This window comes from Lepidochelys kempii, chromosome 6 (genome assembly GCF_965140265.1).
Source record: "Lepidochelys kempii isolate rLepKem1 chromosome 6, rLepKem1.hap2, whole genome shotgun sequence".
Classification (NCBI taxonomy): domain Eukaryota; kingdom Metazoa; phylum Chordata; order Testudines; family Cheloniidae; genus Lepidochelys; species Lepidochelys kempii.
Window position 1 is genome coordinate 122,102,239 of NC_133261.1, and position 12,949 is coordinate 122,115,187.

Sequence of the window (12,949 nt, forward strand, 5' to 3'; positions counted from 1 at the left end):
CATAGCAAGAGCCAGCATCAGTCCCAAAGACCTTACAGTCTAAACACACAAGACTGGCAAACTGCTAGAGAAAGGAACTGGTATCATCCCATTCTACAGATGGGGAACTGATGCACAGAGAAGGTAAGTGACTTGCCCAAAGTCACACAGAAAGGCTGTGGTAAGGGCAGGAATTGAACCCAAAGCTCCAGAGTTCACTCCAGTGCTCAGAGGTAGAATGAGCATGGCTGTACAAGGGATGCAAGAACTACTTCAGTAATCTACCAAATTTGCTGCAGAAGTCTCCTGCGTCTCACCACTCTGTCTACTCTGCTTTGCCGTTGGATGACCTATGGAGCTCAAGGCAGGCCATGGTTGTGACTTGAAAAAGAACATGGTATCATCCTGAAACTAGCACCTGAGTTCAGTTTGCCACAGAAAGAGTCCTCCCTCATACCCAGCTCCATTGGCAAGAGCTGGAAATAGAAGCTGTATTTTTAGAATTAAGAGATTCACAAAGAGATGCTCCGCTGCCCTAGAGTTCCCGTTGTGCTAGGGTTTTGTGTTTAAGACAGCCGTTAGGTTGACCACATTTTTTGCTTATAGAGAAACCATCTATTTTTACTTTCAAGTCTCGTTAAGAAACATGCCAGTCATCAGGAGACTGGAACATTCTCACAGCATCATCGTCTCCAGCAGCTAGACATACGTCAAGGCTTTTATAGGGACATTAAATAAATGTCCAGGCAGAGCAGAAAGGGGTGTTTCCAAAGTGAACACTGATCCCAGGGACGTGGATTTTCATCAGAGAATCTGGCATCCTAAAATCATGTTGTCTGATGGATGTTTTGGAGCTGCAGTTAAACATGTTGACCATCCACATTACAAATGGCCCCAGGAACAGACCAGTGTGTGCATCAGCCTCAGGACCTGAGAGGCAAGCTCCGTGGCTTTTTTAGCATACAAGAGTTTATCTGGCTGAATTTTAATTTTAATTAATAAAATTATTTGTTTTTTTTTGTAACGGGGCAGCCTCCAGGGGCCCATTCAGGGATCAGGGCCCCATTGTTATGAGCACAATGCAAACACAGAAGAATGATGGTCCCCGCCTCAAAGAATTTACAAGCCATGCAGCTAGGGTTGCCAATTTTGGTTGGACGTATTCCTGGAGCTTTCATCACATGACAATCTTTAATAAAAGATTAACCTTTAATTCCTATAGACTCCAGGACAATCCTGGAGGGCTGGCAGCCCTACATGCAACAGTCCAGCTGGTATAATCCAGGCACACATTCCATTCAGTATAATCAAGGATATAGGAAAGTAAGTCTACATCTTGTAAAACAAAACCCAAAAAACTATGGCTGTCCATGCACAAAGCACATCAGTTCACCCTGTACAGAAGCATGTACCCTGGCTTTTTTGATTACAGTAAAAAGGAAACTAAGTTTTAAAAACGGATGCATTACTATTGCACACCTCCGTTAGTAGAAGCTATTGTGCATCACAATGCTATTCACTTACAGTACAGTTTCAGTAGGCAGAAGGGGGAAAAGTGAGCTGGATACAAGTTTATCTAAAAATCCATTGGACATATTTCATTTCACTTCCCAAGGACATTAGTCCGACTCAGAACAGATATCTTGGAACCTTTTCCATTACACACACATTGCGGAGCTTTAAGTCTTACATTTATTGATCATTTGTTCAAATCAATGCGCAAACTGACTTTGCTGTAAATCTTCTTGCATGTACTAGCAAAGTCCTGGGTTTCTAGAAGCACAGATTACTATAGCAATCATTACAGTTAAAAAAAATTCTATTAAGCAAAATAAGTTGATAAGGGAAAGAGAAAGGAATACAAATCCAAGCACAAAAGGGCAATAAAAACTCCCATCTTTTTTCAGCATAGGAAGCACAACAGACAAGCCCTACATTAGAGCACGATCCAGCATCCACTGAAATCTGTGATGATGTTGTGGCTAAGGAAAGGACTGGGACTTGAGAAATCAAGGCTCAATATCTGACTCCGCAACAGGCTTCCTCTATAACCTGCAGCACGTCACAATCTCTATGCCTCAGCTCCCCATCTGTAAAATGAAGTTAATACTTCCTTTCTCCCATCCTTTGTCTGTTTTGTTTATTTAGACTAACACCCTTTGGAAAAAGTGACGGTGTCTTACTATGCGTGTGTGTAGTGCCCAGCACAATGGGGCATTGATCTCAGCTGGGGCCTCTACACGCTGATATAATAAATGTTATGGAAATGGTTGCACAAGTCTAACTAATGGCTAAGCATGGGTTACTGTTTTTAAAGTTACCATACCCATGGGGTATGCTTTGTAGACTGCCACTGCTTTATATTTTAAAGTTAGACTCTCAATAATATTTACCGCGTTGTAAACAATTTGTGCAGAAGTTAAGACTTAATGACATAAGTGGAAATAGAGATCAAAGAAAAGATAGAGCTGGGTGAAGAATGGATGTTTTTGGTTCCCGAGCAATTCTGAAAATTTGAAACAAAGTTTTGCTTCCGGTTGAACCAAAACCAAAAACTTTTCCAAAACTTTTCAGTAATCGAAAAATTTCAAGTTAGGTGGAAACTTTTCATTTTGAGCCAACTTGAAAAAATGTGCTTTGATTTTAGGCATTTTGACAAAAAACAAAGGAGGATTAGTCTGACAAAACAGCCAGAGGAAAAGGTGGTGGTCGTGGTGGTGAGAGTAGAACATACGGTGGGTGCATAGATGCTAGACTGATAAATTTTTACAACTTGAAAATGTATTTATCATTAACACAGTCCATTTCACTGTATTCAATTTCCAGTGCTTAATTGTAGAACACAGCACTGTGTTACTCAGAAACACCTACTCAATGACATCCTAGATTATACTTGAAAGAGGGATGTTTAAGTCAATAACATGTGGCAACAAATGAACGTGAAATTCCCCATAATCAGTCACTAATGGGTGTTATTGTCAGCAATAACAGAAACATAAGAGTGAAGACCTGATTCTTCAGTCATTTGGATCCATGGAAACTATGCTGTGCTGTATGTGTAAAGGTCATTTCTGGCTTTTTGGATTTTATGCACTCCAGAGGATTTGTAACCCAGGAAAGGGTCATGTTATTCTGCTCCATGGACACTCAAAATTAAAAAGAAAAGGAGGACTTGTGGCACCTTAGAGGCTAACAAATTTATTTGAGCACAAGCTTTCATGAGCTACAGCTCACTTCATTGGATGGATTCAGTGGAAAATACAGTGGGGAGATTTATATACACAGAGAACATGAAACAATGGGTGTCACTATACACACTGTAACGAGAGTGATCAGGTAAGGTGAGCTATTACCAGGAGGAGAGCGGAGGGGGCGGGGGGGGACGACCTTTTGTAGTGATAATCAAGGTGGGCCATTTCCAGCAGTTGACAGGAACGTCTGAGGAACAGCGGGGGGTTGGAGGGGGGGGAAGACACGACACACTTCCTGGACACTATGGCGCTAAATAGCGATGGTCACATAACCACTACCCTATACCGGAAACCTACTGACCTATGCCTACCTACATGCCTCCAGCTTTCATCCAGACCACACCACATGATCCATTGTCTACAGCCAAGCTCTACGATAAAACTGCATTTGCTCCAACCCTTCAGACAGAGACAAACACCTACAAGATCTCTATCAAGCGTTCTTACAACTACAACACCCACCTGCGAAAGTGAAGAAACAGATGGACAGAGCCAGAAGTGTACCCAGAAGTCACCTACTACAGGACAGGCCCAACAAAGAAAATAACAGAACACCACTAGCCATCACCTTCAGCCCCCAACTAAAACCTCTCCAACGCATCATCAAGGATCTACAACCTATCCTGAAGGACGACCCATCACTCTCACAGATCTTGGGAGACAGGCCAGTCCTGGCTTACAGACAGCCCCCCAACCTGAAGCAAATACTCACCAGCAACCACACACCACACAACAGAACCACTAACCCAGGAACCTATCCTTGCAACAAAGCCCGTTGCCAACTGGGTCCACATATCTATTCAGGGGACACCATCATAGGGCTTAATCACATCAGCCACACTATCAGAGGCTCGTTCACCTGCACATCTACCAAAGTGATATATGCCATCATGTGCCAGCAATGGTCCTCTGCCATGTACATTGGCCAAACTGGACAGTGTCTACATAAAAGACTAAATGGACACAAATCAGATGTCAAGAATTATAACATTAAAAAACCAGTCGGAGAACACTTCAATCTCTTTGGTCACTCAATTACAGACCTAAAAGTGGCAATTCTGCAACAAAAAAAACTTCAAAAACAGACTCCAAGGAGAGACTGCTGAATTGGAATTAATTTGCAAACTGGATACAATTAACTTAGGCCTGAATAAAGACTGGGAGTGGATGTGTCATTACACAAAGTAAAACTATTTCCCCTTGTTTATCCCCCCCGCTGTTCCTCAGACATTCTTGTCAACTGCTGGAAATGGCCCACCTTGATTATCACTACAAAAGGTTCCCCTCCCGCCCCCGGGTCTCTCCTGCTGGTAATAGCTCACCTTACCACACTCACTGTAACAAGAGTGATCAGGTAACACCCATTGTTTCATGTTCTCTGTGTATATAAATCTCCCCACTGTATTTTCCACTGAATGCATCCGATGAAGTGAGCTGTAGCTCACGAAAGCTTGTGCTCAGATAAATTGGTTAGTCTCTAAGGTGCCACAAGTCCTCCTTTTCTTTTTGCGGATACAGACTAACACGGCTGCTACTCTGAAACCACTCAAAATTAAGCAGCCACAGATTGTCCTTCAAACCCACAATCTCTTTGAAACTAGGGGTAGGAAAAGGAATTCTATTTCCAGTTTTTGAAGCCAACAGTTCAACTCTCAGTTTACAAGGTTCACTTGCAACTCTGCCACAGAGCCAGAACAGTGCATAGTTGCAGTGTGCAACCTCAAATTCCTGTGTAGATCCAATTAACAATCATGCACCGTACTGACTCAGACACCGGGAGATTCCAGCTGACCATTGACTTCGTAGTCCATTTGTGCTCTCATTCTTAAATCCCCATCTCAGTGACAGGAGAACACAGGCTAGTCTGGCATAGTAGAGGCTGGGTTACACACACACACACACGCCCACCTCCACCCCTCCTTTCATTGCACTTCAGCCCTGTCCTCCACCAGCCTTTGCACTCCACTCTTGGCATACTCACGCAGAAAGATTTGCCATTTTAAAAATATTCCATTTCAATTACATCTAAGGCACGTAAAATAACAAAACTCAGTCTGCTACTAAAAGGAAGTCTCTACCCAGAGTGTTTTTACTGGAAACAGATATGCTACTTTCAAATATTTATCCCATACAGTTAAACTATTAACCTTTAGATGAGGACACCCACTTGCACGCCAAAACTCTATTTGAAGAGGAGAGTTTGAAGACATATTGGGGATTTAATTCAAAAGGCTTTATAGGTTGCTTCTGGTAGGTACAACACAGCAGCGTAACGAGTTGCTTTGCTAACATTTCAAGGCATTTCACTGGAACAACTGTGGCTGCTCTGAAGTCTCTCTCCCCTAAGCACAAGTAGTGCAAGCTGCTAATATACAGTATTTCTCTCAAAGTTAGTTTTAAAACCAGGTGGGTTTTAAGTTCATTACTTTAAATGGTGAACTGTGTAGCAAAGAGTGTTGGGAAGCACTACTGTGTGTTTAGTGTAGTTTCCTTTCCGGGAGAGAAAGCGGTAAATTTTAAAGCATGGGGTGAATAATGTGTCTGGAGTAACAGCACTGAAGGGTTCAGATGAAAACGAGAAAGTAATAAGAGGTAGTGATACAAAAGAGGATAAGCCAAACAAACAAGAGTCCCTGCCTTGAAAGAGCTTACAGTTTAAAACAGGGGTGGGAAAACTTTTTGGGCCGAAGGCCACATCGGGGTGGGGAAACTGTATGCAGGGCTGGGGCAGGGGGTTGGGGTGCAGGAGGGAGTGTGGTGTGCAGGAACGGGCTCAGGGCAAGGGATTGGGGCAGAGGGTTGGGGTGCAGGAGAGGTGTGGCAGGGGGCTCAGGGCAGGAGGTTGGGGTGCAGGAGGGGTGCGAGGTACACTCAGGGAGTTGGGGGGCGGGGTGCAGGAGGGGTTCAGGCTCCAGCCCAGCGCTGCTTACCTAAAGTGGCTCCAGGGTGGCAGCGACACGCACTGGGGCTAGGGCAGGCTCCCTGCCCACCTGCCCTGGCCCCACGCCGCGCAGGGAAGCGGCTGGTATAGTGTATTAAACTGCTCTGCGTAGGAACGTGCTACTGATATGTAATGGATTGTAAGAAACTGCTATTGTAGTAAACTCCTACCTACACCAGCTGCTTCTGAGAGCAGCGCGGGACCTGCAGCACCACCGGGGGGCCAGTCCCGCAGGCCGTAGTTTGCCCACCCGTGGTTTAAAAGCACAACCACAAGAAAGAGGGCTCCGAGCTGGAACGCTCCACAGAACTGGTGGTTACTCAGAAGGTTTTTTTGGAGGGGTCCTTGCCAGACACCCACCACAGGTTGTTCTAACAAGACACAAAATCTGGACCATGCAAGCAAAAAACAAAACAAAACACCCAAAAATCACTTGAGAGAAACTTAGGAAGCAGGAGGTGGGAATGGAAAGACTTGTGCAGAAGTTGGATTGTGCAAGTACCTACATGGGCAACAGAAATTAGATGAGAGAGACCTCTCAATCTAGCAGACAAAGGTAGAGCAAGATACAATCGCTGGAAATTGAATCTAGACAAATTCAGACTAGAAATAAGATGCACTTTTTAACAGTGAGGATAATTAACCACTAGAAGAACTTACCAAGGGTTGAGGTGGATTCTCCATCACTGGACATTTTAAAATCAAAATAGGATGATTTTCTCTAAAGACAACGCTCTAGTTCAAGCACAACTATTGGATTTGAAGCAGGAATTAATATAGGGAAATCCTATGGGCTGTGTTATGCAGGAGGCCAGACTAGACAATCACAACAGTCCTTTAAAAAAAATCTACGAAAAGCTTTGAAGGACTTTGATCTTGATGCAGATAGGCGCATAAGCCACTGGAGGAACCTAAGAAAGGGAAGACACGAGTGAGGTGGCAGGAGGTGATTTTTATAAACCTGGAGGGGAGAGGGACAGAAGAGGTGGGGAGTCATGGTGGTGATCACAGTAGAAGTTGAGATGAGAGATGACACGGACATGACCAAGGGATTCAGAACATTTTTATTCTTAATTATTTTTGTTAATATATTATCTGTATCATTCCAGGGAAAGAGATGGGACTTAGAGCCAGGATATGTTGGGAAAATGAGGCATCGTCGATGAAAGAAACAAACATTCAACTACACGAGCAGTAAGAGATCCAAATTCCAACTCTGACTAGTGGTGTAAAACTCCACTCACCAAGGCCCTGCAGTAGGACACGGAGTCTTAGCCGAATAAACTCATTAACGGATCTTAGTTGGAGGGAAGGACACTAATCTAGTAATTTAACCCTTTCTTGAGTGTCACATATGCCACGGTGGAAAGCTTGATATGCAACATCTGTATTCTGTAAGCCAACAAATCCCAATCAATCAGTGAAAGTGGCAGGAAGGGAGGAAGTGCTGGGCTTTTACACAAAACTTTATTATTAAGTTCAGCCATCACCAATTCACCCAGAGGAAACGCTTTAAAGTGAAGTAACTTGGAAAAAATAAGTTTATCAAATGGGAATACAGGAATGACGACACCAACGAGCATCCCAATACTCAAGGAGAGATTTTCAAAGGCAAAAAGGGCAGTTAGGCACCTATTTACTCTTGAATATCTCTGGGAGTTGGGTGCCTTGGAAAATCTCCCCCTTATTTTATAGCATCAAAGTACATGTCACAAAACGATCTTGCCAACCCTTTGGATGGACACCAGGCTGTTGTGATTGGATCCAGCTCCTGAATCTCTCACATTTCCAAGCCCCTAGGTCTGGGCAGTGATTTATCACTGTTCCTCATTTTGGGTCTCTCAAGCGCACTCCCATGTGCAGACCCCACATCCAACGCCCTCCTTGGGCAGCTGGAATTTGCAGTCTGGCTGCCTGGATCCTGGAACAAGTGCCACAGCCCTCCCAGTTGCTTAGCCATGTTCCCCAGGGTCCGCCTGGCTAGCAACGCACTAGTTTTCTAGTTTCACCTTTCAGTGACCAGGTGGCAGTAAAACAAGCACACATGGGCTGAGCAATGGAATTTCTTGCCTCCTTTTTCCTCCTAAACAGCACTAGAGCTGGATCTGAGGAAAACAACGAACTCCTGGCTGCATTCCCCTTGGTGTGACCTTACCATCCCCGTTTCAGAGTAGCAGCCGTGTTAGTCTGTATTCGCAAAAAGAAAAGCAGTACTTGTGGCACCTTAGAGACTAACCAATTTGAGCATAAGCTTTCATGAGCTACAGCTCACTTCATCGGATGCATACTGTGGAAAATGTATAAGATCTTTTTATACACACAAAGCATGAAAAAATTGGTGTTTACCACTACAAAAGGTTTTCTCTCCCCCTACCCCACGCTCCTGCTGGTAATAGCTTATCTAAAGTGATCACTCTCCTTACAGTGTGTATAATAATCAAGGTGGGCCATTTCCAGCACAAATCCAGGGTTTAACAAGAACGTCTTGGGGGTGGGGGGTAGGAAAAAACAAGGGGAAATAGGTTACCTTGAATAATGACTTAGCCACTCCCAGTCTCCATTCAAGCCTAAGTTAATTGTATCCAATTTGCAAATGAATTCCAATTCAACAGTCTCTCGCTGGAGTCTGGTTTTGAAGTTTTTTTGTTGTAATATCACAACTTTCATGTCTGTAATCACGTGACCAGAGAGATTGAAGTGTTCTCTGACTGGTTTATGAATGTTAGAATTCTTGACATCTGATTTGTGTCCATTTATTCTTTTACTTAGAGACTGTCCAGTTTGACCAACGTACATGGCAGAGGGGCATTGCTGGCACATAATGGCATATATCACATTGGTGGATGTGCAGGTGAACGAGCCTTTGATAGTGTGGCTGATGTTATTAGGCCCTGTGATGGTGCCCCCTGAATAGATGTGGGCACAGTTGGCAACGGGCTTTGTTGCAAGGATAGGTTCCTGGACCACTAACCCAGCAGCAAGCCCATTGTTCCACTAAGACAGAGCCATTCAATGTTGATCGCCTTTGATTGCTCTGTCACAGCTTCCCAAATGTAGCCTCTCCAGTGGCTGTCTAGTCCCTGCTACAAGATAGAGGCTCTAAACAAACAATGAAAGTTACCCTCCAAGTGACTTTCAAAAGACAACACGGAACCCATAACTTGACAGACCTATTCCCAAAGGGTCACAGTGCCAGCTGGAAAAACTGGGCTATGTCCACACAAATCAAACTAATCAAAGCTGGCAGCTCCAGTTCTTGCAGTACAAAGAGTCAGTCTATGAGCATCTCTCCAGGGCAACACCACAGCCCTGTTCTGTTTTGTACAGTGCCTAGCACAATAGGGGCCTGGTCTGTGACTGGGGCTCCTAGGTGCAACTGCAATACAAACAGTCTGCGAGTCAGTGGAAATGGTGTGAAGTTTCAAGTGATCTATTTACCTCATGGAATTCCTTTTACACAATGGCCAGCACAGCCTCCGTTCATTAAATGATTACCAGGTTTACGCAACCAAACTCCTTCGTCTGTCTGTCTGTCTTAACCGGAATTAAGAACAGTCGGATGGGTGCAAAGCAGCCTTTTGAAATGCAAGCCACAGCACCACTTTCTTTGGACTGCTGGGCAAATACTTGTGAATGGACATTGAACACTTTTGTAGAAAGAGTCTATGAAGGAACGAAACCCTGTTAGCTTGCCGAGATAAATCAGTGACTTGCAGGTTGGGATGCTGCATGCATTGCTCTTTGTCACGCTTCAGGTCTGGTCTACGCTCAGTGGCGTAGCTCGGTGGAACAAACAGGGGCAGCAGACGTGAGAAACAGGGGCACGGATAGGAAGAAAGGTGCCACCCACTTGTCCTCACCGGGCGGCGCGCCAGGTCCGAAATGCCGCCAAGGCCCCGGAGCGCATGAAGGCCCCCGCCGAGCCGGAGCGCGTGAAGGCCCCCGTCACCGAAGACCTGGAGTGCCGCCGGGTGAGTAAAAATTAAAAAAGGCGCCTATAAATTAAAAAAGCGCCACTTGTCCTCAGAGCGGAAGCGGCTGCTCCCCTCCCCCCCAGCTTCACTTACTGTCTACACTACAGAATTAGGTTGATGCAAGGCAGCTTATGTCGACCTTCACTATGGAAAAGTCTACACTTAAATTTCACTCCCACAGATGTAACTCCCCTGCTACGCCGACTTACCACCACCAGTGGGGTAGATCCGAGGTCGACGCAGCGTCAGTGAAGACACTGCATTGCTTATGACAACTGTTACTGGCTTTCAGGAGCCATCCCACAATGCCCCACGCTAACAGTACTGTACAGTCAATACAGGTGTTCCTGGTTAGGACACGCATCACCGACACAAGAAGCAAAGTGTAGACATGCACAAGCGATGTAATTACTGTGGCAGCTGTATGACTATGTAAATGAGGTCAACTTAACTCTGCAGTGTATACATGGCCTTAGTCTAGTCTGCCCTATGATGCTGAACAGACACTTGGGTACCTGTGTAGTTTTAAACACAGCATGTTGAGGAGACTGTTACAAGGAGGGGAAAAATGAACTTATGCAAAATGTAGCAGGGCTCAAGGTATTTTTTTTTTTAAATAAACTTCTTTAAAATCTGGTGTTTATATTGTGGTTTTTCCTCCACATCCAGCAGTAAGCAGCGACCAGTGAATGAGCAGCATTATAAAAAGCAGGTGCAATATATGATCGCAGGATGTAACTACATGAATATCGCTAAACACTCCAAGGACTGGGAAAAGTCCACAGGGATGAGAAACCAAGCAGATGGATTAGAAGGATGCCAATAATACTAGCTGCTCAGAAACTAGAACTTTTCTTCTTTAAGCTGAGACTCACTTTTGAAAATAGGTAGCAAATTTTGCATTAACTGGTACAATATGGGAATTTAAAACACACACTGGTTGAAGTCTGCATCTACTTCTTATCTTGGAGGTCCCACCCACTTTTTTGTTTCTTTCCAGTTGTTCTTCTCAGAGGTCATCCATTTGATTTACCCAAGTATGCTGCAGTGTGAAGGAAAGTTGCAATCAGCATTTTTCCCTCTGCACCCCATCTAATCCTCTCCTTCCTTTAAGCAAATGCATTGCCTCTTCTGACCTCTTTGCTGATGTCAAATGGAAACTTTTTTCTTGCTGTTTAAACAAACACCCGGTACCGGCAAAGCACGGATTACTGCACCAACCACTCTGAAAACAGTGGTCCATTGCAAGCTACTGAACCCAAGAGTGAAATTTTACATCCTAGCTGGACTGTGGCTGTATTATGGGAACATGGGCTCCTCACTTTAAATCCTCTTAATATTTACAGTTACAGGCTCATTTTGAAAACAAAATAAATAGTAACTATTGTCTTATTGATGATCTGTTACTGTGAAAGACCATTATTTCTGGAGATTAATACAAATCATGAATCAAACAGACCATAAGCTTCTCTGGGCAATAACTGCACCTGGTGTGTCTATCCTGTACTACAATAAGTAGAGTTGTCACTTAAGTGAAGTTCCAGGCACCCAAGTCTGTATTTATACATTTAGTAAGTGGCCAGGTTGTTACGAAGTGCCAAGAACCCCTCATCACCTCTAAAAAGAAACAAGAAAAAAATCAGGCCAATTTATTAGGTGTATAGATATGGATTTAGATGCCTAATGGGAGGCACCCATGTTCAACTGGTTTTGTACTCATGAATGATTGGTTTTGCAGCAAACTGCTCAAAAATTGCCCAGCTCGATGTGCCCAGCTGTGTACCACCAGAGATACATTGGAGGATCTAACAGGGAATAAAACAAGTGTTATTGAAACATCACTGAGATGAACAGCTATGCACGCAGGACTGGACAGATGCAGCCAAAGACGACTTTGCTTATTGTGTACGCAGACTGCAGCTGTGCCAGAGGAAGGGGCAGCTCCCAATTGGTTTTGGACACTGACAATGTGAAACTGGGTTCCTTGGATACAAGAAGTGGCTGTTCTGGGGCGAACAGGAAAGCCTGTTTTTTGTACAGCCCTGGACCCCTAAACTTCTACCTCTCTACAGGGATATTTCCATTGAAAGAGCCCAGAACCCCTGGTTCTGTTGTTTTTGACACTCCCGCCCCATAGGACAAGTGTGCTTTGTACAGTCTGTGAGTTAAAATCAAAGAGACATCCCTGGAGGATGGAATTTCTGGATCTTGTGATTCAGCTCCTTAGTGAGATGTTTAGCAGAAGCTGGCAGCAGCTGGTGTTATAATATGCAAGTCCCTTCTTGCTCAACTAATTCTTTGTAGCTGTGTTCACATTCTGCTTAACGTCTAGGCTATACGCCTGAGCTAACCTTTGCCTTTAAGACAACCCAATTTGTAAGGCTAGTAAAGATGGGGTATTCCATTTTGGGGTGCCCGGTGGAGGGGGAAGCTTTTGCCCCAATCTTAAAGAAGGCAGTGGTGTAGGTGTCTAAGGTTTGTCCACACTTAAAACTCCACTGCGGCACAGCTGCACCACTGTAGTACTTCTGTGTAGACACAACCTATGCAGATGGGAAGGATTCGCTCATCGGCGTAGGTAATCCAGCTCCCCGAGAGGTGGTAGCTAGGTTGATGGAAGAATTCTTCTGTTGACCTAGTTCCATCTACACAGGGACTTAGGTCAGCTTAATGCCGCGACTCAGGAGTGTTGACTTTTCATGCCCCTGACAGATGTAGTTAAAGCAACCTAATTTTCTAGCGTAGACAAGGCCTTAGGGCCAGGGGAATTGTGATTCTCTTTCTTTGCATGGTGCTCTGAGGAA

General features: G+C 44.4%; 1 protein-coding gene across 3 annotated transcripts in view; it reads right to left on the reverse strand.

The window, feature by feature from the left end:
* The window catches only part of DAAM1 (dishevelled associated activator of morphogenesis 1), a 185,588-nt gene that overhangs the window by 92,781 nt on the left and 79,858 nt on the right, over positions 1–12,949 (reverse strand). The window lies entirely within an intron of this gene.